The sequence below is a fragment of the Heterodontus francisci genome, chromosome 37 (genome assembly GCF_036365525.1).
Source record: "Heterodontus francisci isolate sHetFra1 chromosome 37, sHetFra1.hap1, whole genome shotgun sequence".
Lineage (NCBI taxonomy): Eukaryota > Metazoa > Chordata > Chondrichthyes > Heterodontiformes > Heterodontidae > Heterodontus > Heterodontus francisci.
In genome coordinates, this window is record NC_090407.1 from 5,090,056 (window position 1) to 5,115,114 (window position 25,059).

The following is a 25,059-nucleotide window of genomic DNA, read 5'->3' on the forward strand; positions in this document are numbered from 1 at the left end:
ATAGCACAATATTGGTGATTGAACCATGAATTTCATGAACATGCAACAATGAAGAGTGCAGGAGGGCACGCCAGGAGCAGCACCAGGCATACCTAAAAATGAGGTATCAGCCTTGTGAAGCTACAACTCAGGACTACTTGCATGCCAAGCAGCGGAAGCAGCATGCGATAGACAGAGCTAAGCGATTCCACAACCAATGGATCAGATTTAAGCTCTGCAGTCCTGCCACGTCCAGTCGTGAATGGTGGTGGACAATTAAACAACTAACAGGAGGAAGAGGCTCCTCAAATATCCCTCAACAATGGAGGAACCCAGCACACCAGTGCAAAAGACAAGGCTGAAGCATTTGCATCCTGTCATCAACAGTGCCATCAAGCAGCACTTGCTGAGCAATAACCTGCTCAGTGACGCTCAGTTTGGGTTCAGCCAGGGCCACTCAGCTCCTGACCTCATTACAGCCTTGGTTCAAACATGGACAAAAGAGCTGAACGCAAGAGGTGAGGTGAGAGTGACTGCCATTGACATCAAGGCAGCATTTGACTGAGTATGGCATCAAGGAGCCCCAGCAAAACTGAGGTCAATGGGAATCAGGGGGAAAACCCTCCGCTGGCTGGAGTCATACCTAGCGCAAAGGAAGATGGTTGTGGTTGTTGGAGGTCAATCATCTCAGTTCCAGGACATCACTGCAGGAGTTCCTCAGGGTAGTGTCCTAGGCCCAACCATCTTCAGCTGCTTCATCAATGACCTTCCTTCAATCATAAGGTCAGAAGTGGGGATGTTCGCTGATGATTGCACAATGTTCAGCACCATTCGTGACTCCTCAGATACTGAAGCAGTCTGTGTAGAAATGCAGCAAGACCTGGACAATATCCAGGCTTGGGCTGATAAGTGGCAAGTAACATTCGCGCCACACAAGTGCCAGGGAGGGCAATGACCTTCTCTAACAAGAGAGAATCTAACCATCTCCCCTTGACATTCAACGGCATTACCATCGCTGAATCCCCCACTATCAACATCCTAGGGGCTACCATTGACCAGAAACTGAACTGGAGTAGCCATATAAATACCGTGGCTACAAGAGCAGGTCAGAGGCTAGGAATCCTGAGGCGAGTAACTCACCTCCTGACTCCCCAAAGCCTGTCCACCATCTACAGGGAACAAGTCAGGAGTGTGTTGGAATACTCTCCACTTGCCTGGATGGGTGCAGCTCCAACACTCAAGAAGCTCGACACCATCCAGGACAAAGCAGCCCGCTTGATTGGCACACCATCTACAAACATTCACTCCCTCCACCACCGACGCACAGTAGCAGCAGTGTGTACCATCTACAAGATGCACTGCAGCAATGCACCAAGGCTCCTTAGACAGCAGCTTCCAAACCCGCGACCTCTACCAACTAGAAGGACAAGGGCAGCAAATACATGGGAACACCACCATCTGCAAGTTCCCCTCCAAGTCACACATCATCCTGACATGGAACTATATCGCCATTCCTTCACTGTCGCTGGGTCAAAATCCTGGAACTCCCTTCCTAACAGCACTGTGGGTCTACCTACCCCAAATGGACTGCAGCGGTTCAAGAAGGCAGCTCACCACCACCTTCTCAAGGGCAATTAGGGATGGGCAATAAATGCTGGCATAGCCAGTGACGCCCACATCCCATGAATGAATAAAAAAAAATAAAAAATCCATCGTCAGTCAGAAGTGCCGAGTGGATGATCCATCTCGGCCCCTTCCTGAGGTCCCCAGCATCACAGATACCAGTCTTCTGCCAATCTGATTCACTTCCTGTGATATTAAGAAATGGCTGAAGGCATTGGATACTGCAAAGGTCATGGGCCCTGACACCATTCTGGCAATAGTACTGAATACTTGTGCTCCAGAACTATCTGCGCCCCTAGCCAAGCTGTTCCAGTACAGCTACAACACTAGCATCTACCCGGCAATGTAGAAGGTTGCCCAAGTATGTCCTGTATACAAAAAGCAGGACCAATCCAACCCGGCCAATTACTGCCCTCCCAGTCTACTCTCGATCATCAGCAAAGTGATGGAAGGAGTCGTAGACAGTGCTATCAAGCTGCACTTGTTCAGTAATAATACTGACGCTCAGCTTGGGTTCCGCAGGACCACTCAGCTCCTGACCTCATTACAGCCTTTGTTCAAACATGGACAAAAGAGCTAAACTTCAGAGGTGAGGTGAAAGTGATATCAAGGCAGCATTTGACCGAGTATGGCATCAAGGAGCCCTAGCAATACTGGAGTCAATGGGAATCAGGGGGAAAACTCTCTGCTGGTTGGAGTCATACCTAGCACAAAGGAAGATGGTTGTGATTGTTGGAGGTCAATCATCTCAGTTCCAGGACATCACTGCAGGAGCTCCTCAGGGTAGTGTCCTAGGTCCAACCATCTTCAGCTGCTTCATCAATTACCTTTCCTCCATCATAAGGTCAGAAGTGAGGATGTTCACTAATGGTTGAACACAAGAAATAAGAGCAGGAGTCGACTATATGGCCCATCGAGCCTGGTCTGCCATTCAAATCAATCATGGCGGATCTTAGGATTCAACTCCACTTTCCCGCCCACTCGCCATATCCCTTGATTCCCTGAAAGTTGAACAATCTGTCTATCCCAGCCTTAAATGTACTTAACGATGGAGCATCCACAACCCTCTGGGGTAGAGAATTCCAAAGATTCACAACCCTTTGAGTGAAGTAATTTCTCCTCATCTCAGTCCTTGCACAATGTTCAGCACCATTCGTGACTCCTCAGTAACTGAAGCAGCCCGTGCTAGATGCAGCAAGACCTGGACAACATCCAGGCTTGGGCTGATAAGTGGCAAGTAACATTCTTGCCACACAAGTGACAGGCAATGCCCATCTTAAACAAGAGAGAATCTAAACATCTCCCCTTGATGTTTAATGGCGTTACGATTGCTGAATCCCACCAGTTACCATTGACCAGAAACTGAACAGGACCAGCCACATAAGTATTGTGGCTACAAGTGCAGGTCAGAGGCTAGGAATTCTGCGGTGAGTAACTCATTTCCTGACTCCCAATACCTGCCCACCATCTACAAGGCACAAGTCAGGAGTATGATGGAATGCTCTCCACTTGCCTAGATGGATGCAGCTCCAACAACACTCAAGAAGCTTGACACCATCCAGGATAAATCAGCCCGCTTGATTGGCACCCCATTCCCCCACCATCAACATTCATTCCCTCCACCAGCGACGCACAGTGGCAGCAGTGTGTACCATCTACAAAATGCACTGCAGCAACTCACCAAGGCTCCTTCGACAGCCCCTTCCAAACCCACGACCTCTACCAACTAGAAAAACAAGGGCAACAGATGCATGGGAACATCACCATCTGCAAGTTCCCCTCCAAGTCACACATCATCCTGACTATATCGCCATTCCTTCACGGTCACTGGGTCAAAATCCTGGAACACCCTTCCTAACAGCACTGTGGGTGTACCTACCTCACATGGACTGCAGCGGTTCAAGAAGGCAGCTCACCACCACCTTCTCAAGGGCAATAGAGTTGGCAATAAATGCTGACATAGCCAGCGATACCCACATCCCATGAATGAATAAAAAAAAAAATTCTCCACTGTCCATTGGTCCTTCCTCCATGAAACTTAGCCATAACACCAATATCCATAATTGCATTTTTGATGCTATTTCAACATTGTGATAAATCAACACTACAGGCTGCATATGGTATAGAAATGTACTCTGATTTTAGTTCAACATAGAAGATGCCATCTCTTAAACGAAGCTGAGAAGTCAGAGATTCCGTATAGAGTAATGTAAAAGACTAATTAAAATCTCCCGCCATTTTCCTGAATTGTGCAAATGTTCCACACGTATGCCATGGTGGCAGCTTACTGACTTAATACGTATGTAAATGTCAATTTTGTAAAATAATGTTCAGCTGGGATCATGCATAACTGGGTAGAATACAGTCATGTATGTGAATATAAGTTATATGAAAAGTCAAACTTTATGTGATATAAAGTGGTGGGGACACATAACCAGCATTAAAACAGAGAGGCAAGAGTTTTGATTCCAAATTTAAAGTACAATTTGCCTGTATATTTGTCCTACAATGACATACCCCAACATTGCAACTGTTGGAACTAATCAGGGCTGATTCCAGCAAGAAAATAAATATGAGGGTATGGTGGTTTTCCCCGCTTTATGCTCTCATTTAGTTTCTTTTTGCTAAAATTAGTGAATGGAGGAGAATATATGATGTTTCAATGCTGTACATTCATTCATAGAATGCTCTTGTCAGTTGATTCAGTGGAAGGAGGAGGTGTAAAAGGAAGATTGCCATGAGCCAAAGTGACTTTAACAGTAAATTGAAGAGCAACTTGGCTCCAGTTCTGTACTTTATTGATTTGCAGCCAATTTTGCAATCTTCAATGTAACTTCTGTAGCTGTTAAAAATGTAATGTAGGCTCTCTAGCTTGAGTGTACACTCTCCTGTTGCACACACTACCCTACCCTTGCATCCAGAATAAAAGGTTTAAAGCGTCTAACAAGGAGTGGTAGAGAAACTATTCTCTAACAGATACATTTTGGATAAAGTTTGGAGTCAATGCATAATCATGGAGTTGAAGTGATTCTGGATTCCAGAATTAGAGGCTGTCAGTCATTTCCAGATAACATTGGCAACAGCAGTACCCACCCCTTCATTCAGTCTTGGCAGAATACCCCCACCCCCCAACTTCTGAGCAAATTTTGTCACCCACTAGCTCTCCAGCATCTATGGGCTGAATCCCAACAGCAAAAATTGGGTGGGTTGTGGTCCAGTAAGATGTTAAAACTTTAAAAATCACAAACCTGACCCCAACGCACTCTCAACCCGCCCACTTCCGGGTTTAATAGGGGTGGGCATCCAATCCACTCCCAAGAGGCAAGTTGGCCAATTAAATATTTTAATGAGGCTAGCAGACTCTGCTTTAACCTGTTTTGCAGTTTTAACCCCAAGGCCTTGGAAAACCCTACAGCTGAAGTGAGGTGAAGACATCTTCGGGGTCAAGGTAAGTGTTTCCTGCCAGCTGCCCAAGCTCCCCCACCCATTGGAATCCCAGCTGCCCCCTCCCCCCCATCCCATACACACAGCTTGCCCTCCGGTCTGAACCCCTTCTGCCCATTCGGGGTCAGGGATTGGAGCCTCCCCACCCTCCCACTCGCAGTAGCAGGTGACTTACCTGTGCCTGCGGTCTCCTTCGGACTACTACCCACCTGAGCGGAACACAAGCCTGTCAATCAGGCTGACTTCCAGGCAGGGAACCTGTCAAAGCAAAACTATGCACACAGTAGAATCAAAACTTCACAGCATATGGGGCTATCCAAACATCTGGGTTTCTCAACAGAAAGACTGCACCTCCCCCACCCACCTACACAGCTATAGAACTAAATTAATGTATATAAAACCATATACTTAAGACAATTATTATGCAAAGCTTTTATGTTACTAAAGTAACATAAAAAGATTAAAAAGATCTATGCCAATCAGCCATTTCTTTCTCACTAGACTTGTTGATACAAAACTCAACATGATCTCATAGTGATTGATTCTAAAATATCGCTTTCACAAGATAGAACCAAAAGATCTGATAGCTATGTGTCTGACATGGTCGACTGTAACTTGTTCATTATAATGGTGTGTTCTGCAACAGTTCTCATTTCTGCAACCAAACGGAAAATCGAATACAGGACTAATAAGTTTGGAAATCCTGAGAACTGCCTGGTAAGCTGGAGTGACTTGATAAACCCATAATCAGTCCACCTTGAGAATGAAGGATCAGTTCCTGTATCTTCTGCATTATCCTCAGGCAAGAGTATACACTGTGCAAGGCTCTTGAGAAGAGTTGAGGTTGTAACAGTCACATAGCTTGCAGGCACCAGACTCCATTACTGTTTCTTTATTTCTTGTTGGTGTTACGACCGGGTGAGGAAGGGGTCTCAGGCTCCCCGCTCGCCCTTTCCCGGTTTGGCTGTAACATACCGTGTTTTTAGCTTCACCTCAGTGAATACTTGCTCACTGCTCTCTAATTGGTTCATTTACAATTATAATCAACCAGGCTTCCTTAGGTTTAAACAAGAAAGGTGTAAGTTTATAAACCTTAACACTCTAACTCAGTTAAAGTTACTAAAAATACGTGACACAAACACGCTAGCATGCATACATGGCCAACACATACCCATACAAATAGATACAGAGGGGGAGAAAGAATAAAGGGGGGGGGGGTTTGAAGTAGTAAATGGAATTCAGTTACTGTCTTTGGTTTGGATGTAAAGACCTTGATTGGAGTTAAGGCTTGCAATCCTCATTGGGGCCCAGTGCACACTTTCAAACTTGTTTCACTGGTACCAGAAGTTGCAGGGGTCCTCTGTCTTGAGGCATAAGTTGCTTCCTTAGGTCCCTGGAACTTTGCTGGAGAGAGAGAGAGACAGAGAGAGAGAGTGGTTCTTTCTTCTTGAAGTTCAATTGCAGTCTGCCCCAAACCTTTCAGGTCCGTCAGCAGGTTAGTTATGTGACCAGCTCTTTGTTTGAAACAGCATCACCTGTGAGGGTTGTTGATTCTTCAAGCTTACTAGACACACTTGGTTGGCGGTGGGGGGGAATGTGGAGTGTTGGCTCTTACACAGCCAATGGCTCTCAATGTCTTTTGATCATCACTATTGACAAAAGCCATCTTGCTAATTGAATCAGGGAGCACTCCCATTGTCTTTCTAAGCAACTGTCTGTCAGAATGCAAATGCGCAGCCATGTTTTCAGCCATTCAGCTCTGTGGTCTTTTTAAACAAGTTATGTTCAATGTCCAGTAAAAGTTCAACTAGTGTTCCATATGATGAAATTTATATTTTTCCATTTGGCAGATGTGGTTTCCGTCACATTGGACATACTTCTGTGTCCAAAAACTGAAAATTACGTACGGGAAATTTTCAAGATATTGAGGTATCAGGTGAGGCTTAATGGGTAATTTCAGAAGTGTTTCAAATTACAAAAGCTTTGGACAAATTGAATCCAAGTAAGCTTTTCTCCATATACAGAATTTAAGCAAAAAGTGGTCACATTTACAAATGAACAACAAAAAAGAATTAACGTAGGCTGAGCTTCTTTTTAACTACAGGGCTTAGATTAGGTTAGATTAGAGGCACAGGCAGTGGAACAAGAAACCATAACCAGTCTCAAGAAGGAACTTGACTGGTTCTGGTCAACAAATTGGATTCAGGTTTAATAGAAATGCATAAAGGGAGAATTGTGGATCGGTGCGGAAGATGGGACGAAGGTCACCCTCCTGCCTGAAGCTATACTATCTTACCATTGGCACATGACTCCACTACCCGTTCTGGCACAGAGTGGAACTGAGACACAGGGCGGGATTTCCATTCTGGGGTCGGAATCCTGACGGCGCGTTCATTTCGAGGTCCTGACCCCACACCCCATCGGCAATGCTCACGCATTGCTATTTTAATTGAAAATCAACTTAATTGGCCCAGAGTCGCATTCGCCATCCAATTAGTGGTAGCCGGCACAGAAAGGAGGCAGGTGGACACGCAGAGCATTGGGAGTCACAAAACAGGTGGCTCTACCTGAAGGGTTAGCATGAGATGTGTGCCCGCATGTCGGAGTTACCTGAAGCACTGTGGAATCATGGAAAGAGAATGGAGGAGTCCATTCATCTCATGTTCTCCACAATATCTCAGTGCTTTGAGTGCATGAGCTCCTCTATTGAGAAAGTGACCAACCTCATGAAGAGCCATACACGGCATCACTCAGAGTGGATGCAGGAACTGACATTGTCACAAAAGGTTTTATTTTTGTATTAAAATCTTCGACATCTGTGTGTTTCAAATAAAAACTGAAAAAGATGTTGTTCAGTGAAAGACACCTACAAAAATAATTGGAATTCCAGCAATGTTTTGAAAGGAAGCTCAGAACAAAGTGTTGAACTTTATGGGTGTTTTGAAAGGAAGTTAAACTTGTAAAAGGACAGGAAGGCCAGCAATTTCAAGGAAATCACAGGGGTTTGACCTTTCTTCAGAGCAGCTTTTGAACCGGGGCAGACACTGTGGCTGGACTTGTGACCATGTTCAGGAAGGTTCTTTTTTCCCTCTGGACCCTTTAAAAGCCTGTGAATTGGATAAAGGGCAGGCATTTGAAATCATTGCTTGACCTGCCTGGGGCCAGAAAGACAAGACCCAGAAAGGTATTACCTCTCTTTGTAAAGGAGACTCGCATCTCTTGAAAAGAAATCCTGCATTTAAAAGGTAGCGGATTCCTGTTGCCTCCGGTCTCTGAAGAATTTCTGCATCCAGTGAAACTCCTGCTGCCTCCTGTGTTCTAAGAAAATCCTGAAATCTGAAAAATTCTTCTACTGCTAGACTGCTGCTTCAAAACTTAAGCAGATCTGTTGCTACACCCCTGATGGAAGACCTATGTGACGCCTGCTGCAGTTAAATTGCCGTGAACACCTACTCATCACAGACTGTTCATCAACCTCACCTGGAGAGACTTCAAGTGGCATCCAACTATTCGACTCTGGGACACCTCACCATACTGAAAACATCCTACCAGAACATGAACCTCCATTATTTTATTATCCCTTCTATTCCTATGAAAAAGTTGTACTGTAAAACACCTTTTGAAACCAGCTAACCATTTCTTTTTGAATGCATGTGTGTGTGCGTGAGGGTTAAGGGATTAAGGAATTTTCTCATATATATATATAGAGTTATCTCATTAGTAGTGAAGACCAATGTATTTCTAATAAATAGTTAATGTTGTTGTTTAAAGAAAGGTGGTTTGGTGTGCTTTATTCTGGGGGAAAAATATAGTGTTTAATTTGGCTAGTCTTCTGTAGGTGGGAAATTTTGTTTGATATGCTATGACCTGTGGAGTAGTGGGATTGAATTAACAGTGCATTACTCCCACCTTGGTCATAACAACATGCATGTCGCAGTCTGTAGCATTGACCAGTCGGTGGCACAAATGGCGCAGAGAAGCATGGAGTTGATGCCAGCTATACCCCAGCTGCTGGTTCCCTCTAGTGATCATGGGCACCATGAAAGGGCTGAGATGGCGACAGACGGTGATGAGGGGCCACCCCTCATGGGGCTCCGTCATCATCATCCGCCTCCATGGCCCCTACTGCAGGCAAAACATCTGTAGAGACACACCCTGCGACAGAGGCTGCCCCTGCAGTGATGCTAGTGCAGCAGGCTTTGGATGACCTCCACGATGAGGCTGATTGCCACGGGCATCTTGGGCCCAGACAGGCACTCGTGAGCAGTCTACCTCTACTTCATCCTCAGCCATAGTGGAGTGGCCGTGAGCAGTGGCCACTGTGTCGGTAATGTCACTTCATGGGTCACTTGGGTTTTTCTGTTGTAAACAGTATTAAACTGTTGTCAATAAAGCACTGGGCATGTTGTTGCACTAAGACAGACATGTATCTTTCCATTTCATTATGGCGAAAGGCAGGAGAAAGGAAAGTAAAGATTAGCAAAACAAAGGAGTGTGTTGGGGAAGAGTGTATCAAGTGGAGACTCTGGAGCATTTCTGAGCTTGTGCCATTGAAAGTTTGCTGATTTTTGTTCCTAATGGATCCTTACTCTCACTGAGATGAAGGAGACTGTCCTCTCCAAATGTCCTGCAGGCTGAGTCTCGCTCAGGTGAAACATGTCTGGAACAGACTGGCCCTAACGTCCCTGCCAGCCTGATGAGCACTCTACCTCCTGCACCTACCATGGCAATATCCCCGCAAAACATGGGAACAGTTCTCCAGTTTTCCTTCAGCCTCCTCTTGTCCTTGCCTTCCTCCTCCGAGCAGCTGTGCCATTCCATGCTTCTCCCTCTTCAAGGTCCACACCTCTCTGGTGGGCCATGTTATGGAGAGCACAGAAGACCACCACAATGTGCAAGACCCTTGAGGGAGCGTACTGGAAGGCACCACCCAACCGGTCAAGGAACCTGAACCTCATCTGCAGGATGCCGATGGCCAGCTCAATGATGACCCTTGTGCTCAGGTGGCATTGGTTGTAGGGTCTCTCAGTCTCCATGGCAGGGTTACACACCAAAATCATTACCCATCTCTTCAGGGGAAAAGCCTTATCCGCCAACAGCCATCCATGGATTTTTGATGGCTCCATGAAGAGTTGCGGCACCTGTGATTGCCAGAGGTTGAAGGTGTCATGGCAGCTGCCAGGATAGGGTGCACACACCTGCATAAAGCGCATGCTATGGTCACTGAACCAGCTGAATGTTTAGGGAGTAGAATCCCTGGCTGGTCAGTCAGTGCCTTGATAGCCACATGGGTGCAATCGATGATCCCCTTCACCTAAGGGAATCCAACAAAGGAGGCAAATTGCACTGTCCTTTGAGCTTGTGTGCCGCTATCCACTTAGAATGCCCTCTCAAACAGAGCATCCGTCACCTTCGTGATGCAATGATGTGCTGCTGCCTGCAAGATGCCACCAATGTCTGCTGCTGCTCCTTGGAAGGAACCAATTGCAAAAAAAGGTGCAAGGCCACTGTGACTTTTACAGCCACGGGAAGGCCTTGGCGATGTGTCCTGCAAACCCTCGGTTGATCCTGAATGAGGGCACACAAGTCAGCAATCATCTGACTGTACAGCTACAGCCGTCTGCAGCATTGACACTCCAACATACCCAGGTAGCTTCCCCTTTATTGGTAAACACTATGCTGAGGGTCTTGCCTTGGTTGCCTTCCTGCCCCTCATTCCTGACCCCTGTGTCCCTATTGCACAGGGGTCTGCCTCAGCTCGAGCAAATACTGCTCTTCATCACTAGTTAATCCCATTTCCTGTTATCTCCTTCCTTCCTTTCTATTCGAATGTAGAGTGTTCCTGAACCCCCGTCTCACGAGCCCATGAAGCCTGTTTGCAGAAGGACCCATCCACACCCCCCCCCCTCAAAACGCCCTTGTCCAGATCAAAGGGATATTACAAATAAGTCTCCTGATTCTGTACAACTGGTTGCCTGTGTCTGAGGATCTTCTCTCAATCTCTTTAATGGTGCCTCTTGCTGCCATCCTGCCTCACTCCCCACTGTGTTACCGCCTCCTCCTCCCTGTCCTGATCGAGACCCTGTGTGGATCCCATGCCTTGAAAAGAAAATTCCAAACTGGCCCGTAACAAGTTGACAACAAGCTTTAACAAGCTTTAAGAGCCTTAACTAGCCATTTATCCGTTTTGGGTGGGTTGCTCCTTCTCGGTCTCCTCAGAGTCTTTTAAACTTTGAGAGGATTGGTTTGCGTGTTGGGAAAGCAGTATGCCGACCCGAGGAGCGGGTTTAAACGATCGCCCGCCTCCATTCCCGCCCTTACACTTCAATCAAAATCCCGCTCACACAGTGGAATGAAATGAAGTTTACTCACAGGGATTAACTATAGCTGGTTCGTGTAAATATGGCCCACTGCATTTCCAGCGGCTGAATAGTTGAAAACACCATGTAATCTATCAATCTATTTATGTTAATACTTATCCAGCATCTTCTCCGTGGCACATGAATCACTACAGAATAAGCACATCTGTGATCTGTGCAGTGCATCTTGCAGAAAGAGGGATACATATTGATGGCTTCATTGCATTTGACGATTTGCTGTTTTTTTTGCCTGTGAACATAGAAACATAACTTTTGATTTAAATAGCGTTTTTCTACCTTGCATGGCTCTATAGTCTGACTTGTATACAATAGTGCACATTTAAACCAGTCCTTTGCTGTATACTGTCAACACCCAGACAGTCAGATTCTTTACAGTACAATAACAGTTCGCCGATAATAAGGCACGTCAAATGTTAACAATTAGATCTTAATCAAAGCCAGCTCACAAGTCAGCTCTTTCATCTCAGTTCTTCATAGTCATGCAAACAATAAGGCACAAAAAACTCCTCCACAGACATAAATGTCAGTTGAAAAAGAGAAACTATTCTCCAGACTGTTAAAGCTACAGTCCCTCCTGATTCTGTTAAAGCAGCACCACTCCTTCTCCTGCATTACCCTAACATACATAGCGAAAAGCACTATAGTATTAGAGACTGACAAATTCCCATCACCGGTTGATTTCCACCCTCGTGTTCTAAAGGAAAGAGGTGAAGAAATTGCAGATGTTTTCACCGTAAAGCTGTCTTGATTCAGGCATTGTTCCTCGAGATTGGAAAATTGCTAATGTTACTGCATTATTTAAGAAAGGTGAGAGAGAAACCAGGAAATTATAGACATTTTAATTTAATATCTGTTGTGGGGAAATTATTGGAATCTATAATTAAGGATGGAGTGACTGGGCACTTAGAGAAACTTGAGTTGACTAGAGAGAGCCACCATGGATTTGTAAAGGGTAGGACATGTCTAACGAACCTAACTGAAGTTTTTGAGGAGGTAATTAAAGTAATGGACAGTGGAATGTCTATGGTTTTGTTTATATGGACTTCCAGAAGGGATTCGATGAGGTTCCACATAAGAGATCGTTAGCTAAAATTAAAGCTCATGGAATTGAAGTCAAATTATTGATCTGGCTATGAGTTTGTTTAGATGGTAGAAGACAGAGCATAGGATAAAGAGTATGTATTTAAATAGTTTCTGTGTTTTGGCCTCAACTAGCCACAATGCTTACTGATGACTTAGATAACACAATACAGAAACATATGCCAAGTTTGCCGATGACACAAAGGTTGGTGACATAGAAAGTAATGTAAACAGGAGCATAAAATTCCAAAGAGAAACTATATGGACGAAATGAGTGTGAAAACCTCTGGCAGATTTGGGTAGCACAGTGGCGCAGTGGTTAGCACCACAGCTTCACAGCTCCAGTGACCCGGGTTCAATTCTGGGTACTGCCTGTGCAGTGTTTGCAAGTTCTCCCTGTGACCACGTGGGTTTTCGTCGGGTGCTCCGGTTTCCTCCCACAGCCAAAGACTTGCAGGTTGATAGGTAAATTGGCCATTATAAATTGCCCCTAGTATAGGTAGGTGGTAGGGGAATTGAGGGAAGGTGGGGATGTGGTAGGAATATGGGATTAATGTAGGATTAGTATAAATGGGTGGTTGATGGTCGGCACAGACTTGGTGGGCCGAAGGGCCTGTTTCAGTGCTGTATCTCTAAAATAAAAAATAAGCGTGAGGTGATCCATTTTGGACCAAACATGGATAGATGAGAGTATTTCTAAATGGTGAATAGCTAGGAATAGTGGCGGTCCAAAGCGTTTTAGGAGTCCTTGTGCACAGATCACTAAAATGTAGTGGTCAAGGACAAAAAAGTAACCAAAAGGCTAATAGAATGTTAGCCTTTAAATCTAGAGGGCTGGAATATAAAGGGAAGGAAGTTTTGCTACAGCTATACAAAGCCTAGTTAGACCACATCTGGAGTACTGTGCACAGATCTATTGGCCCTCGAAGAAGCAGATTCACCAGAATATTACCAAGGCTCCAAGGGTTACATTATTAGAAGAGATTCCATAAACTAGGCTTATATTCCCTGGAATATAGAAGGTTAAGGGGTGATTTGATTGAGGGTTTTAGGATTCCGAAAGGAATTGATAGGGGAGATAGAGGAAAGCATTTTCCGCTGATGGGGGAGTCTAGGCCAAGGGGACATAACCTTAAAAACAGAAACTTTTGGACACTAATGGAATCAAGAGACAGGGGGATAAGGTGGGAAAATGTTGGAGTTGAGGTAGAAGATCAGCCATGATCATATTGAATGGTGGGGCAGGCTCGAGGGGCCGAATGGCCTACTCCTGCAGTTGTTTCTTATGTTCTTATTAAAATAAGAGCCAGCTCATTGGGAAGAGAAGTAAGTAAACAATTCTTCACACAAAGGGTGGTAGAAGTGTGGAATTCTCTCTCTCAAAAAACAGCAGATGCTAACTCAATTAATCCTTTCAAATCTGAGATGGGTAGATTTTTGCAAGCCAAGGTTACTAAAGGATAGGGAGCCAAAATGGATACATGGAGTTAGAATGAAGATCAGCCCTGATCTCACTGGTTGTCTGCACAGGCTTAAAGGGCTGAGAGGCCTCTTCCTGCTCCTATGTTCCTATGAAAACAAATAGGGGGGAAAATAATATTTTACTGATTTGGCAAAACCTAACCCTGCTGGTTTTACTTTCATAGCAACCTGGGAAAAGGAGCAAGCCAATGTAACGTCCTTTAGTGAAGACAATTTACCATCTTTACCCAGTCTGGCCTATATGCGACTCCAGTCACACAGCAATGTGGGCGACTCTTAACTGCCTTCTGAATTGCCCGAGAAAACCAATCGGTTGTCTCAAGGGCAATTAGGATTGGGCAATAAATGCTGGTTGAGCCAGTGACTCTCACATACCACGAATGAATAAAAAATATAGGCTGTTAAATTGCAACTGGGCTGAGGGCTGATGGAACCTCTGACTGCCCCAAATATGCCCATGGCATGGGGAAAGGGACCGAGGGGAGGGATTTCTCATGCTGGAAATTGCCTTGGCTCTGGCCTCTCTATTGAATCTGGTGCACAGATTCTCACAGAGAGACTCCTGCTCTTCCTCACTTCACGTAAAGTAAAAAACAAAAGAAGCTAACTCACCTTTGCAATCGGCAGTCCCTTTCAGGATCGCTGGTTCGGCTGGGTAAAACTGAAAGGAACACAGTGGGTACATGTTCTGCCCATTCTGTTCTGAATTTGAGAGCAGGCTCTTTAGTGCCAGCCATGGCCCAGTTGGTAACACTCTGATCTCTGAATTCAGAAATTGCAGGTTCAGGACCCACTCTAGAGACTTGAGCACAAAAATCTAGGCTGACACTCCAGTGCAGTATTGAGGGAGTGCTGCACTGTCAGAGGTGCTGTCTCTCAGATGAGATGTTAAACTGAGGCCCTGTCTGCCCTTGCGGGTGAACATAAAAGATTCTGTTGCACTATTTCAAAGAAGAGCAGGGGAGTTCTCCCCAGCATCCTGGCCAATACTTATCCTTCAATCAACATGACAAAAACAGATTATCCGCTCATTGCTGTTTGTGGGAGCTTGCTGTGCACAAATTGACTGCTGCACTTCCTACATTGCAACAGTGCCAGTTCTGAAGAAGGGTTACTGACCTGAAATGTTAACTCTGCTTCTCTCTCCACAGATGCTGCCAGACCTGCTGAGTGTTTCCAGCATTTCTTGTTTTTAGTGCCAGCACTTCATTGGCTGTAAAGCACTTAGGGATGTCCTGTGGTTGTGAAGGGTGCTATAGAAATGTAAGCCTTTCTTTTTTAAATTAGGCATTTTGATCCCAATTAGCATATTCAAAGGACCAAATGGCCTTTTTCAGGCAGGAGCCCTGGACACCTGGAAGGTGTCAGCACTCCTCCAGGGATGATCAAGCATGAGGGACCAGACTGAGAAATTGGTCCTCCAATGATAATACTTTCACCTAAAAAATGAACACACTGGGAACCAATTTCACCGCCAAATTCTGCCAACTAATGTGAAGGCCAAGACTGAAATCCCAGGAGCAAAGAGGTGAAAATAAAAATAAAATGGATAAGGATAAACGAAAGCACAGCTAAGGCCAGAGCAAGGCCTACATCCAAATTTATCAGAATTTTATATAACATTGACTCCTTTGGCAATCTTTGCCCTAATAAATCTCACTCAGTAAAACATTACTCCCAAGTGGCTGATTAGAATAGCAGCCCCAAGGCATGTGATGACATGTACAAAGATGGAGTGTTTTATGTAGTAAAATATTTTAATTTAGAAGATTAGAATGGGATTGTAATAAATCAATTTATTAATTGTAAAGAAAACTCTGGAAGAAAATTGTATGGCTTGAAAGTGATTTTTTAAAAACCTTGCAATAAACGAAGATGAGCTAAAAATCACAGGCACTGGGAGCTACAGTCGGGTCACAGTTTAAGGTTGAATGACTGAACCAACTGCGATTTTGATCATTTTGGTCTCATTAAAACCCAATGCCAAACGGCCAACCTGATGCAACTCGCTGGATTGAGACCTCTGAAACTCAGCTGCAGCAGTTGCCCGCGAAGTAAATTGTGGGGGTCGGGGAGGGGGTGTAGTGGGGTGGGGTGTAGCACGGTGGGGTGTAGTGGGGTGGGGTATAGTGGGATGGGGTGTAGTTGGGTGGGGGGTTGGGTCAGTCACGGAGGATGGGAATTCCACTGTGGCAGCAGCCTGGATTTTGATTGTGGGCCGCATAGCAGCCCGACTGTTCCTCCACCATCCACAAAATTAAATCCACGCTTACCTTTGCCGGGCCTCTTCAGCTTCCTTGCCTATGGATCAGTTCCCACCTGAAATGGCAATCGGGGCCCTATTTACATTGTAAATAGGCAGAAAAAGAAAGATAGACAGAGGACCTGGATTTATATAGCACCTTTCATGACCTCAGGTCATCTCAAAGCGTTTTCCAGCCAATGAAGCACTTTTGAAGTGTAGTCACTGTTTTAATGTAGGAAAGGGTAGGGTAGACACTGAGAGATTACTTTTGCTGGTCGGGGAATCTAAAACACAGGGGCACAGCCTCAGGATAAGGGGTCAAATATTCAGGACTGAGATGAGGAGAAATTACTTCAGTCAAAGGGTTGTGAATCTTTGGGATTCTCTACCCCAGAGGGTTGTGGATGCTCCATCGTTGAATACATTTAAAGCCGGGATAGACAGATTTTGGTCTCGCAGGGAATCAAGGGATATGGGGAGCGGGCAGGAAAGTGGAATTGAAGCCCAAGATCAGCAATGATCGTATTGAATGGTGGAGCAGGCTCGATGGGCCATATGGTCCACTTCTGCTCCTAAGGCTTGTGTTCTTGTGAAATGTAGCCAATTAGCGCACAGCAAGCTTCCATGAACAGCAATGTGTTAATGATCAGTGGGGGGCTGTTAATGCTGCTTTGTGGGATCCACTGCCAGTTCAGTGTCAGCCAAAACTCAGTGGGTAAACAGAGTTGCTGCTGTATCAGCAGGTTGTGGGGTTAAGTCCAACTCCAGGAATTTGAGCACAAAAATCAAGGCTGACAAACCCAGTGCTGTACTGAGGGAGTGCGGCACTGTCGGAGATGCCATCTTTTCGGATGAGAAGTTAAACTGAGGCCCTGTCTGCCCTCGCAGGTGAGTGTAAAAGATCCCATGGCACTATCTTGAAGAGCAGGGAAGCTATTCCCAGTGTCATGGCCAATATGTATCCCTTCATCAATGTCACTCAAACAGATTATTGCTCATTATCACATCGCTCTCTGTGGGAGCTTGCTGTGCACAAATTGGCTGCTGAGTTTCCTACGTTACAACAGTATCTACACTTCAAAAGCACCTCATTGGCTGTAAAGTGCTTTGGGACGTGCTGAGATTGCAAAAGGCACTATAGAAATGTAAATCTTTCATTTCTTGAATGGGGAAGCTGTGGCAACACCAGCAGAAGGGAGGGATATCCACTGTGGACCTGAGCGCTCTCTCCCGCTGTCATTTACATGCGGTGGGCAGTGTAAGATTTACCAGTGGTAGATCCAGTGGGGGAAGGGGGCGGGGGGGGGGGGGGGGGCGGTGCGAAATCCCAGTCGAGAAGTGAAGCAGCAGTGTAGGACTTGCCACTTGCATTTTTCCATCCTTCTCTGCCGTGATTCCTCTTGATTTTGGGCAGGACTTTGGCAGATAATTCCACCCTATTAGTCCAGTACTATGCATCTTCCCCTCCCAAATACAAAGCAAACAGGCTGGATCTTGTTTCCATGGAGCCTTATCTCTGGTATGGTCTCCCAACGACAAGGAGCTTCACCCATTTCCATGCCAATTAGGAATACTGTTTTTTCCAGTCTCCTTTTCTATGTTAATTTCCTATAATCATCCATTGTGCAGTTTTTCCCACTTGTTTGACTGCACCTGTCGGTTTGCATTGAGAACGATAACTCAGTTTCGCTTCGCTGTATGTATGGTTCTCTACCCTGCATTAGAGTCAGGGCTTTTAACCAATCATGTTTTGTATTAGCTTTTTGAATTCACCTTGAAACTTGTGCTTCTTAAGAAGCTGGTAGTAATGTTAGAATCTGGTACGCAATTAGCACTGAAACCACATGGGGAGTTGGAGCTGCCCTTGGAATTGTCCGGAGAGCGACACCTGGATTTGCATCTTGGAGGAGAGTCAGACTTGTATCCAGACCCGGATCTGGCAGGGGAATGGGTCTGAGGGGAAAAAATGTAAAATATATTTTCTAAACTAAATTAAAAATGGATTTTATTAATGAAGAATGCAGTTATTATTAATTATACAGGCTCCATGTGATATGTTTCGGTGTAAACATGTAGTGCGATTCCTTTAGTTTCACTTTTCTCTTTAGTTTGTCCTTCCCTGCTCCTCAGCTGATTCTTAATGAGCTTCAGCCTAAATTTTGTCCTTGTTTTTTCTGCTGCTGCTCTGTTAGCTGCTGGGCCTGGTCCCTACTGCCACAACCATCAATACAGTGACTTAAGGACCTATCTTTTCCCTGAGGAAAAGGTAAAACGCAAGCTATAGACTCTTGGCCAGGGATAGGCTTGCTAGGTCAAGTTAGCCCACAGGCTATATAGCCAGCACTCCTAATCCCAATGTATCTGTTCAATCCAGTAATGCTACTGTTTCTTGGGAGAAATGAAGATCAAAAAATAAAGGCAGAAATTAGAGATTGAGGTTCAGTTAAATCACAGCTAAGTGACTGTTGTGCCCCAAGTCAAAGAGGTATATTTTATACAATGTTATCAGAACTAAAGCAAAGATGATGACAGCCAGTTGTTTCTGCAGATTGGCTGAGGTGCTGACAATTTAGATGCTCAAGCACTTTGAACTATTGATAAGACCACCTGCTCAGAATGGCAGAAGAAAACTCTACAGTGAATCTGTGGAACAGAATAAGCACTTAATATTCAATGTACTTAGTGCCATAGTTAGCATTTCCCTTCAAAAAGAACTTAAGTCATCTTTGAACTAAAGCCTTCCCTTGAACTGTCCGTCTGTAGCTGTTCAGATAACTGTGACTGTGAAGCTAGTCAGCAAATAGAACTTTAGTAGAACACATTGGCAATGCAATGAATTCTTTTAGCATCTTTCTCAGGGCAATAACAGGAGGTCAAAGTTCTTGTAATTCAATTCTCAGCAAAGTGTTACTTTGCACATCAGCTTTCAGTAAGTAGCACTTGGACATCACTTTCCATGTCCATACTTTTGCTTGAATATTTAAAGCTGGTATTCAGCAAAATGTGCCGATTCACATTACCACTTGAATGTGAAGTGTCATCTAAAACAATAATATCTTAGCAGGAGTATTCCACATCAGCAATATTGTGTTTCAGGTAGTACCTGCTGTGACTCATGAGCTTCCAATGACTTCTGTGATCCCAAACCTCCCACTCCTCCTCCTCCATGACATGCCTAATAATGACTGTTATAATCATAATGCTGGTCAGATCATTCCTGTGTACTTGTTCATTGCTCTCCTGCTACGTTGAACTCTTTGCCTTTATTAGCATCATTAATACCAAATCCAGTGTGATGCGAAGTGTTTCCTTTTTGATGTGCCTTCACATCAGTTTCTCATTAATGAACAATGACAAATGCTTCGCAGCTGTAACGCAGTGAAGACACTTTACATAGGCAAGGATCGGCCAATAAGCAGGAATTGGGAGAAAGTTTGTGAGGTGTGGCCAAGGCAGTTTTTGAAGATGTGGCGAGATGAAGCCACTGTAGAGGTGTCTAGGAAGAGCAAGCTGTAATGACTCCAGACTGTTGGAGTGGAGGGACTGGACTATACATTAGCCCAGATTCAGAAGAGCAGAAGGAACAAGCTGGGACATAGTGCTGGAGTGATTGCAGAATTAGGGAGGAGTAAAAGAAATGGTGATCAAAAAAGTCATAGATGACAGGTGATCAGGACACAGCACAAGGTAAGATGTGAATGGTGGAGTTCAGGATGAGCTGGAGTTTGTCCAGGTGGAGCTTGGGAAGCTAGCAAGGAGGCTATTGAAGAAGTTGGGTTTGGAAGTGAGAGAGGTGTGTGTGAGAGTTTCAGTTGAAGGTGGAGTGAGGTAGCGACGCAAGTGAACTATATTTCAGAAATAACTAGTTTTGGTGGTGCGCTGGAAGTGAGGTTTGAAGCCTGGTTTAGTGCCCAGCAGGATATAAAGGTTGTGCAACATTGAATAGCAACCTGAGCAAGCAACCAGCGAGAGGAATAGAACCAAGAACCGAACAGGTGTCTTCAATCATGCCAATGCTTAGCTGGAGAAAGATTGGGCTCATCCTTCACTTTATGTGGGACAGATATCGGGACAGCGCAGCAGCAGTTGTGGAATTAAGGGAGATGTCAAGCTAGGTGCTGCTAATTAACATCATACTCATAAGGTGCAGCATTGGGACAAGGAATAGGAGGAAGCCTGATGGGTGTAACCTTGTGGTCCTGGAGGAAAAACCATTGCAGATGACGTGCTGGTTATACTGGGACATGTTGGAATAGAACCATGGTGATTGCTGTCGACAGGATATTGTTGGTGACCTTGACCAAGGAGGCCTCAATGGTGTGACCAGGGCAGAAGTCAGACTAAAGGGGTTTAAAGTGGGAGTGATGGAAAAGCTAGATGTAAGGATGGGTGTGATGAAGCATATAAAAGGAAGGTGATGTTAGAAACTGATAAGGACATTTATAGTCAGTTTCATTGCTGATTTAGTCAAGATTTTTGGGATGTTCAGTTCTGCATCAAAAATTATGGAAAAAATTAGATTGGGGAATAGAACCTGAAAATTTCAAGTAAATTCAGGCAGAATCAGTGAAACTCCGTTTTTATTTAGAACATCCCTAAGCCCCAAGAAAACAAGCAAACGACTGATGAGATGCAGTTAAATTAAATGACAACCCACAATTATCTACACAATTCACAGGCGCTACTTTTACAGGCCCCAATAATCACCTTTTTTAAAAATCTCTGCCAAGAACAATGCTGACCTGCAAAGGATCATATCTTCACTCAGATCTTCAGTTTAAGATATTGTAAAGGATTTGCTATTCCATTCTCTGAAATGAAATTAATTATTCTACTTTCAACCCTTTACCCCCATTAGAGAATGTTGGCTACCGCCCTTCATTTGGCAATGCAGCCCCAATTTCCAGGAGCCCACACTATTGTTCCCATGACACAAATAGTGCAATGGATTTGGTATCTTTGTGGTGGATGGGCAAAGGCATTAGGAAAAAGATTGAATCTTTACAAGCTACTGTCGACTCATCAAGTCACTAACACAATAAATAGAAAGACATGGCACACACATTTTAGCAGGAAGTGGTATCATTTTCAGGAACGTAGATAGTTTAGGACCTTATTCTGTGCTGACTAGGCTGAGAAACCAGTTCACGAATCAATGGATTTCATGTGGGAAATTGTTATGATATTCAGAAGTGAGCATCAAACTTCAAAATTAGACAAAATTCAGGACATTAATATGTCTACGCTTTTGGCCCATTTGTCAATGACTAATCATCCCCTTTAAGTAACATAACCAGCAATATCAAGAAGTAAACTTATCTAAACTGATATATCTCCAGAATCTTGTGCTGCAAGTCAATCCCATGCACGGCCTGCTGCCTTGTGTCAGCTGTGGATCAATGTGTAGCACTCTTGCCTCTGAGCTTGAAAGATTAAGGCTGACACTCCAGTGCAGTTTTTCTGGAGTGGTGTGCTATCTTTCAGATGAGATGCTAAACAAAAGTCCTATTAGCCTTTTCAGATGGATGTAAAAGATCATATGGTTCTATTTCAAAGAGGAGTAGGGAATTTTCTGTGTCTGACGCATTTCCTGCACTTCTGGCCTCACCACTTCCCCTCCCTCCCAGAATGATGACAAACACATCTTCCCCTGTCAGCATTCCGAAGGGATCATTCCCTTTGTGACACCCTGGTCCACTCCTCAGCACCTTTCCATGCAATCTCAGGAGGTGTAATACCTGCCCTTTCACCTCCTTTCTCCTCACCATCCAAGGCCCCAAACACTCCTTCCGGGTGTAGCAGCGATCGTACTTCCTTCAATTTAGTATACTGTATTCACTGCTCACAATGCGGTCGCCTCCACACTGGGGAGACCAAACATAGATTGAGTGACTGCTTTGCGGAACAGCTCTACTTAATCCAAAAGCATGACCCCGAGCTTCCAGTCGCTTGCCATGTCAACACACTACCCTGTCTCTCATGCCCACATCTCTGTCCTTGGCCTGCTGCAGTGTTCCAGTGAACATCACTGCAAGCTTGCGGAGCAGCACCTTATTTTCCAATTAGGCATGCTGCAACTTACCAGACTTAACAATATCAGAGCATAGCTGCCTTTTTTAAAAATTTAATTTAATTTAATTTAATTTTTTAACCATGGGCCTGTCTTAAGCATGTTTTTCAGGTTTTTGCTTTTGGGTACAGCTGTTCATTGTTCTGCCATTAACACTCTCTCTGAATTAATGCTTTGTCTTTTAACACAACTATGACCACTCCCTTTGCCTTTGCTCATGACAGCTTTGTCATTTAATCTCTCCTGCCCTTTGTCCTATCACACCCCCCCCTTTTAATGACCAGATAATCTGTTTTTGTGACGTTGATTGAGGGATAAATATTGACCAGGCCTTTCTTGTTTTCTAGTGATGTCATTGTGCATGCTGTGTGATGACATCACCAACGTAACATGCTCGGCCCTCACGTTCCGCTAGGAGAATTCAGCCTTTTGAAAGGTCAGGATTGGACAGAAGTTGATTATTTTACCAGTCCAACAACCTGGAAAAATATGGGAATTTATGGATGAAAATGGGGCTATCAATACCAGAGGAATAAGTCCAGAACAAGCTAAATTGTAACTTTTCACAAGCTAGTATTACTCCTATTTAGATCAGGATATTACACAGAATTACATAGAATAGACAGCACAGAAACAGGCCATTGAGCCCAAACAGTCCATACTGGCATTATGCTCCACCCGAGCCTCCTCCATTCTTCCACATCTAACTCTATCAGTATAACCTTCTTTTCCCTTCTCCCGCATATGCTTATCTAGCTTCCCCTTAAATACATCTCTATTACCCGCCTTAACCATTCCTTGCAGTAGCGAGTTCTAAATTCTCACCACTCTGTGGTAAAGAAGTTTCTTTTGAATTTCCCGTTTGATTTCTTGGTGATTGTCATATTGATGGCCCTTGCTCTTCCCCACAAGTAGAAACATTCTCTCTGTCTGTACTCATAGAATCACAGAATGGTTACAGCACAGAAGGAGGCCATTCAGCCCATCATGTCCGTGCTGGCTCTATTTCTTTGAACAATAGGGCTTATATTTGCAATTCTCCAGTCCTTTCATAATTTTAAAGACCTCTATTAGGTCACCCCTCAGCTTTCACCACTGGAGAGAAAAGAGACCCAGCCTGTTCATCTTTCCTGATAAGTATAACCTCGTAGTTCTGGTTTCATCCTGGTAAGGCCTGTTTGCACCTTGTCCAGTGCCTCTATATCCTTTCTATAATATGGCGACAAGAACTGCACACTCCAGGCTGGAGGTAATGGGTCCCCCAGAGACGGGCTAGGAGGCGGGGGGGGCCCATAGAATTGCGATGGGAAGCAATGAGCAGATGGCCCAATGTCTTCCTGTCACACCACAATCTAGTCGGGGGCGGTATAGGCTGAAGATGGCCTTCCTGCTCAGAGGTCAATTAAGGCCCTTAAGAGGCCTATTAACAGCCACTTAAGGGCCTCTTCTCACCGCTGCAGGCATTACGCCAGCGGCAGGGAGAGTGGGGGGTTGCCTCTGCCATGCGGAGAGGTCACCCAGTGAAAGGAGGCGATCTCCATGCAGGCTTGGGGGGCCCTCCTCCGTGGGCAATCTGTGGTCCACGGAGGGCCCCCAGTGGAAACCAACCCATCTTCCCGAACCCCTCTTCATCCAACGCCCACTCTCCCTCCCCCCAATCACCAGGGCCTGCCAGACAGGTCCTGGCGACGCTGCCTCATGTACCTGAGGTCTGGGCCTCCAGCCCTGGGCCTGTTTCCAAGGCCTCCAGCAGTACCGGAATGGCCACTGCTCACAGTGGCACTGCCAATACTACCGAGCTGCTGCCCCTCCCAAAGAGCGGCCACTTTTGGAGGCGGGATCCCCCTCTTTAAAGGAACGGGTATCCCGGTGCCAGGATGTTAATTAGCCTGGTGCCAATAAGTAGAGGCGGTTGTGGGGAGCGGGGGGGGGGGGGGGAGGGGGAGGGTGCCAGGAACCCTGACGGCTCCACTAAATCCTGCCCTCTAAGTGTGGTGTAACCAAGGTTCAATACACGTTTAGCATAACCTTTCTACTTATCCCTGTAGAAATAAACCTTACTGCTCGGCCTGCTTTTGTCTTATTGACCTGCATCACAACGTTTGATGATTTTGCATTTGTGCATTACTAAACATGGGCAATTAATCTATTGACATTTCCTTCCAAAATTCCACAGTTCTTCACTAATATCTTGCCTTTCACAAAGGTTCATGAGTATGGTACTCGAATTTGAGGACGATCATGTTTCACTTTATTTTTTAGTATTGGCTCATGAATGGTGCTTTATAACTGCAGTAAAGAACTGATAAAATGTACATTAAAGGGCAAGTTCACCAATGGAGCTCTCCCAGAATAAGGGCACGCTCACAGGGAACATGGGTCAGAGAATTGGCAGTAGAGATATGGTAACCTTATCTCTCACCTGTCCTGCAAATTTACCATTAATTGTATTGTTACAACCTCAGTGAGACTGTTAATGTTAAAACAAAAGATATGAACTCCCAGACCAACCTAAAGGGGTACATTACAAGATTTCACATTTTAAAACTTTTACTATAACAACCAAACTAAAAATCAACATTAACTAAAGAATATTTTGCAAGTAGCTAATACACTAAATTACAGAGAAAGGTATTTCCCTTTAACTTATTAAAACGCTTGAAACTCCACACCACAATTATACATTATACAGTGTCCTCATTGAAGCAACATCCTTGCAGTTAAAAGTCCCAAACTCCTCCCAGTTGCAATGGGTT